Genomic DNA, 6,818 nt, shown 5'->3' on the forward strand with positions numbered 1-6,818 from the left:
TTTCCTTTACAGATGGGAGAAACTGAAGGGAAGGAAGGGATAACAGGCACCAAGCAAGTCAGCAGAACACATTATATTAGCCCTCGAGGCTTTGAAATAATCCTTTGTTCTCTGAGAAAAATTATATAATGGCCCTGCCCCCCAAGCTCTAGGTATTGGCCACACTCTGGGTTCTGAGTAGAGTAGAGGCCGCTTGGCCCTGGGCTTCAGCTCTGCCTTCCAGGTCCAATGAGACATCAACTCTGCTATCTTGGCTTTAGGTGCACCATTCTCCTAGTCTGAGTGGTGACTCCACCCATAGAAACACCAGAGGCCATGGCTCCACCTTTTGAAGCCCCAGAGGTTGTGGCCATACCTTTTGAGACTAGGGCAGCTAGGCTTCCTGTGTTCTTTGTCTCTTCAGCTTCTGCTTCCTGCTTCCTTGGACCCTTGGGCCCTCCCATGTTATGCCTGCATCTGCCCTGCTGGGGCAATTAGGTCTGTAGCTCTGGTGTTAAGTGCCTGGAGGCACCCCACTCCACTAGGAAGCCTCCTGAGCACAGGCACTCCTCTCTCTCACTTTGTGGGTAGGCTCCAGTGATGTCTGGCCCTGGTCTCCCGGTTCTGCTGCTGCTGGCTTGGTGCTGCTGCTGCTTCTCTGCTGCAGCTGATCCTTTGCTGCTGCTGGTCCTCTATCCATTAACAGTTTCAAAGTTGCTTCCACATTTTAGGTATCCGTTAGAGCAGCACCCCACTCTCTCAGTACCAAATTCTTTCTTAGGTGTCTAGTGCCGTTGTAACAGAAATACCACAAGTGGATGTCTTCAACAAAGACAAATTTGTTTCCTCACAGTAAAGCAGGCTAACAGTCCAAATTCAGGGTGTCAGCTCCAGGGAAGGCTTTCTCTCTCTATTGGCTCTGGAGGATGGTCCTTGTCATCAATTTTCACCTGGACTAGGAGCTTCTCCACACTGAAACCGCAGTTCCAAAAGATGTGCTTTGCTCCCGGCTCTGCTTTCTTGGTAGTGTGAGGTCCCCTTGTCTCTCTGCTCACTTGTGTCTTTTATATCCCAAAAGAAACTGGCTCAAGACAAAATCCAATCTCATAGATTGAGTCCTGCCTCATCAACACAACTGTTGCCCATCTCCCCTCTTTAATATCATAGAGGCAGTATTTATAATATGTAGGAAAATCACATCAGATGACAAAATGGCGGACAATCACACAATACTGGGAATCATGGCCCAGCCAAATAGATACAAATTTTGGGGAGACACAATTCAATCATGACGCTGGGAATGACAAATTGAAGAGGAATGGCATCACATTCATCATCAAAAAGAACATTTCAAGATCTTTCCTGAAGTACAACACTGTCAGTGATAAGGTAATATCCATACACCTCCAAGAAAGACCAATTCATACGACTTATTCAAATTTACCCACCTACAACTACTGCCAAAATGAAGAAATAAAATATTTTTACCAACTTCTGCAATCTGAAATTGATCAAACATGTAATCATGATGCATTGATAATTATCAGCAATTGGAATGTGAAAGTTGGAAACAAACAAGAAGGATTGGTAGTTGGAAAATACAGCTTTGGTGATGGAAATAATGCCAGAGATCACATGAGAGAATTTTGCAAGACCAATGACTTCTTCATTAAAAATACCTTTTTCAACAACATAAATGGTGACTATACTAGTGGGTCTTGTCAGATGAAATACACAGGAATCAAATCAACTACATCTGTGCAAAGAGATGATGGAGAAGCTCAATATAATCATTCAGAACAAGGCCAGGCACTGGCTGTGGAACAGACCATTAATTGCTCCTGTGCAAATTCAAGTTAAAGCTGAAGAAAATTAGAAGCAGTCCATGAAAGACAAAATACGACTATGAGAATATCCCACCTGAATTTAGAGCCCATCCCAAGAATGGATTTGATGCACTGAACGCTAATGTCTGAAGACCAGACAAGTTAAAATGACATCAAGGACATCATACATGAAGAAGCAAAAGGCAATTAAAAAGACAGGAAAGGAAGAAAAAAAAAAAAAGGATGTGAGAAAGGGCTTTGAAACTTTCTGTTGAACATAGAGTGGCTAAAGAGAATGGAAAACATTGTGAAGTAAAAGAGCCGAACAGAAGATTTCAAAGGGCAGCTGGAGAAGACAAAGTAATGTATTATAATGAAATGTGCAAAAATATGGAATTAGAAAACCAAAAAACAATCTGAAAGAAATGAAGAAAAAATTCAAGCCTTGAGTTGCAATTTTGAAGTATTCTGCAGGGAAAATATTGAACGATGCAGGAAATATCAAAAAAAGATGGAAGGAATATACAGAGACACTGTACCAAAAGAATTTGTTGACGTTCAACCATTTCTGGAGGTAGCATATGACCAAGAACTTGTGCGACTCTAAGAAGAAGTCCAAGCTGCACTGGAGGGAATGGCCAAAAACAAGACTCCAGGAATTAATGGAATACCAATTAAGATGTTTCAACAAATGGATGCAGCGCTGGAGGTGCTCACTCATCTATGTCCAGAATTTGGACGACAGCTACTTGGCCAACTGACTGTGCCCATTCCAAAGAAAGGTAATCGATCAGAGGGCAGAAATTATTGAACAATATCATTAATATCACATGCAAATAAGATTTTGCTGAAGATCACTCAAAAACGGTTGTAGGGGTACATTGACGGGGAACTGCCAGATGTTCAAACTGGATTCAGAAGAGGACGTGGAACAAGAGGTATCATTGCTTATGTCAGATGGATCTTGGCTGAAAGCAGAGAATGCCAGAAAGATGTTTACCTGTGTTTTATTGACTATGCAAAGGCATTTGACTGTGTAGACCATAACAAATTATGGATAACATTTTGAAAAATGGAAATTCCAGAACACTTAATTGTGCTCATAAGGAACCTGTACATAGACCAAGAGGCAGTCATTCAAACAGAACACAGTGATGCTGCATGGTTTAAAGCCAGGAAGGGTTTGTGTCAAGTTTGTATCCTTTATCCAAGGTTATTCAATCTGTGTGTTGAGAAAATAATCTGAGAAGGGAACTATGTGAAGAAGAATGTGGCATCAATATTGGAGGAAGATTCAGTAACAATTTGCATTATGCAGATGACACACCATTGCTTGCTGAAAGCAAAGAGGACTTGAAGCACTTACTGATGAAGATCAAAGACCACAGCCTTCGTTATGGATTACACCTCACCATAAAGAAAACAAAAATCCTCACAACTGGATCAATAAGCAAAGTCAAGATAAACGGAGAAAAGATTGAAGTTGTCAAGGATTTCATTTTACTTGGATCCACAATCAACGCCCATGGAAGCAGCAGTTAAGAAATCAGACGATGTATTGCGTTGGGGAAATCTGCTGCAAAAGACCTCTTTAAAGTGTTGAAAAGCAAGGATGTTATTATGAGGACCACGGTGTGCCTGACCCAAGCCATGGCATTTTCAGTCACTTCATATGCGTGAAAGCTGGGCAATAAATAAGGAAGACTGAAGAAGAATTGATGTCTTCGGATTAGGGTATTGGAAAGAATATTGAACATACCATGAATTGCAGGAAGAACAAATAAGTCTTTCTTGGAAGAAATACAGACAGAGTGCTCCTTGGAAGTGAGAATGGTGAGACTTCATCTCATGTACTGTGGGCATGCTATCAGGAGGGACCAGTCCTTGGAGAAGGATATCATCCTGGGTAAAGGAGAGGTCAGTGAAAAAAAGGAAGACACTTGACAAGATGGATTGATGTAGTGGCTGTAGCAATGGGCTAAAACATAGCACTGATCATGAGGATGGTGCAGGGCTGGGCAGTGTTTTTCTGTTGTACATAGAGTAACTACGAATTGGAACTTGCTCGATGGCACCTAACAACAAAGAACAACAACAAACTCTGACAGGAAGACAAAATCAGAGTTAAGGGAAAATGTTTAACAATTATGTTCAAATACAAGCTGCTGAATGGAGTTTTATGCTCAAAGAGAGAAATATTCTACATTCTTGAGAAATCTGTTTCTCACTCTGGTGTGTGTTTTCAGATTGTATTTTGGAGCCACAAAGTGGGTATACATTTTGAGTGTTGATTTATCACTAAGAGATTTGAGTTAGGAAAAAAAAAAAAAAAAGTGTATGAAAAAGGAGCTGGGTGTCAGTTTCCAATGGGGGGAACATTGTCATGGAGGTACTGTAAGGCTAAGTCTGTCCATTTTTTGCTCTATAACAGATTCCACGGTGCCACTGTTGTCTTGTTCATGTTCAGAAAGCTCATTCAGAGGTATTCCAACATCCTCATAGGACAGGTTGTCTTCATGCCAAGTCTCATCAATCATATCTAAGATCCTTCCATCTCTCCGTACCTCACTGTCCATTCTACAGCAGCTCTGATCTTGTCAGATCAGCACCCGGACCACCACAGCACCCCATTATTATTTATTTTGAAACTCAAATTATTTCTGCCAGTTGAAGTTCCTTCAGCTCTTTCTGTGTCAGTTTGGCATGTCCTTTTCATTCACTGACTACTTCATTACTGTCTGGCACAAAAAGATCTTTCACACTCATCTTGTACTTTCCCAATCCAGCTCCAGAATTAGACATTTATCCAAAGGTCCACTTTTATAAGCAGAAAATAATATTTAGAAACCAAGAACTGGATGCTAGGTGTGCTCATTGTTATTGGGGTGTCATTTTCCCAGAATCTTTCCATAATCATACTTAAGGAAAATACTTGAGTTCTAACCGATACCTCCTGGAGCTCTGGTGGCTCAGTGATTAAGAGCTTGGCTGTTAACTAAAAGGTCAGCAGTTTGAATACACCAGTCACTCCTTGGAAACACTATGGGGCAGTTTTACTCTGTCCTATAGGGTCGCTGTGAGTCAAAATCAATTCGATGGCACCAGGTTAACCAATACGTCCCAAATTAACCCGACACCACAAGGTATCTGAGTAGATCAGAGTAATTACGACATTTTTATGCAAATAATGTGCACCTACTTTTGTTTGCCAACTGCTTCCTTCCCCCTCAAGGTTATTTTCAAAAGCACGCTATGCTAGTTTTTTTTAAAGCAACATGTAAAAAAAATTGACATAAAAATTAGCATAGTGCTCTTACAAAAATACCTTGCAGGAGGAGGGAGTAGTTGTCAAACAAATGTAGAAAGTGTTTATTATTTGTGTAAAAATACAGTGCACTCTACAGAAGTTGGAAGACCGCCTGGAATTTATTCCTCGATCTTGCTGCGTTATTATAATACAGAATTTCGCTTATCAATTCAGCATACTCAAAATCTATTTTTAGCTTTGCTAGAAGGATAGTTCTTACTCATATAGTGGATATTGTAACACAACCTGCTTCCATGAAATGTTTTGACTGTATTAGTTTCCTATGGCTGCTGTAAAAAATTACCCGAAACTTAGTGATTTAAAACAATACAGATTTATTCGCTTACAGTTCTGGATGGCAGAAGTCTGAAATCAATTTCACTAGGACCAACTCAATGTGTAGGCAGGGCTGGTTCTTTCTGGAGGCTGTAGGGAGAATCCATTTTCTAGTTTCTAGAAAACCGAAAGACAAAAACCTGTATTACTTAATTTGTAGCCCCTTCCTCCATCTTCGAAGTGCATCTCTGTAACTGGTCTTCTCTCTTTCTGACTCTGACTCCTCCTGCTTGCCTGTTCCCACCCTCCCACTTCCTTCTTATAAGGACACTTATGATTACATTGGGCTCATCTATACAATTCAGGATAATCTCCTCATCTGAAAATCCTTAATTTAATCACATCATCTACAAAGTTCCTTTTACCATGTAAGGTAACATGTTCACAGGTTCCTGAGATTAGGGTGTGGATATCTTTGGAGCCGTTATTCAGCCTACCACACCAACGGTCAGCTAAACTATTTCAATTTTCTAACCATTTGTGTAAAATAAATTCCACTTTGCATTGTATTAATCAGTACTATTCCATTTACAAGTGTTAGGAAAAAAAAAAAAGCCTAAGCTCACAATTGAAAATTGTAGGGTTCTGCTCTGTAAGCTCTGTTGAATCCAAAGAGTCAAAGATATTTATAGTAATCTTTCTCTCCATCCTTCAATTCTGCTTTCCTTTGTGTTTATTTTCAGTTTGGCTCTCCTATTGGAAAGGTGACCACTAATAACTCACTAGTTGTTGCTGCTAGGTGCTGTCAAGTCAATTTCAACTCATAGGGACCCCTGTGACAGAGTAAAACTGCCCCAGAGGGTTTTCTAGGCTGTAAATCTTTACAGAAGAAGATTGTCAAGTAGTTCTCTCTCTGAGCCATGTCAGTTCGAACCATCAACCTTTCAGTTAGCAGCCAAGCCTTTAACCATTCCACCACAAGGGCTCCTTGCTCATTAGTTGTTCCCAGATTATATCCTTCCATTTATTAACCCCAGGACATTGATATCCTAGGCATTAGTGAGCTGAAATGGACTATTATTGGCCATTTTGAATTGGTTAATTATATAGTCTACTATGCTGGGAATGACAACTTGAAGAAGAATGGTGTTGCATTCACTGTCAAAAAGAACAGTTCAAAGTCTATCCTGAAGTACAATGCTGTCAGTGATAGGATAATATCCATATACTTACAGGGAAGACCAGTTAATATAACTGTTATTCAAATTTATGCGCCAACCACTAAGACCAAAGATGAAGAAATTAAAGATTTTTATCAGCTCGTGCAGTCTGAAATTGATTGAACATGCAATCAGGATGCATTGATAATTACTGGTGATTGGAATGCAAAAGTTGGAAACAAAGAAGAAGGATTGGTAGTTGGACAATAT

General features: G+C 40.2%; 1 pseudogene; it reads right to left on the reverse strand.

Moving 5' to 3' along the window:
* Positions 1-4,161: 4,161 nt before the first annotated feature.
* On the reverse strand, positions 4,162-4,381 carry LOC126068720 (anaphase-promoting complex subunit 13-like; annotated as a pseudogene).
* Positions 4,382-6,818: the final 2,437 nt, after the last annotated feature.

The sequence above is a fragment of the Elephas maximus genome, chromosome 2 (assembly GCF_024166365.1).
Source record: "Elephas maximus indicus isolate mEleMax1 chromosome 2, mEleMax1 primary haplotype, whole genome shotgun sequence".
Lineage (NCBI taxonomy): Eukaryota > Metazoa > Chordata > Mammalia > Proboscidea > Elephantidae > Elephas > Elephas maximus.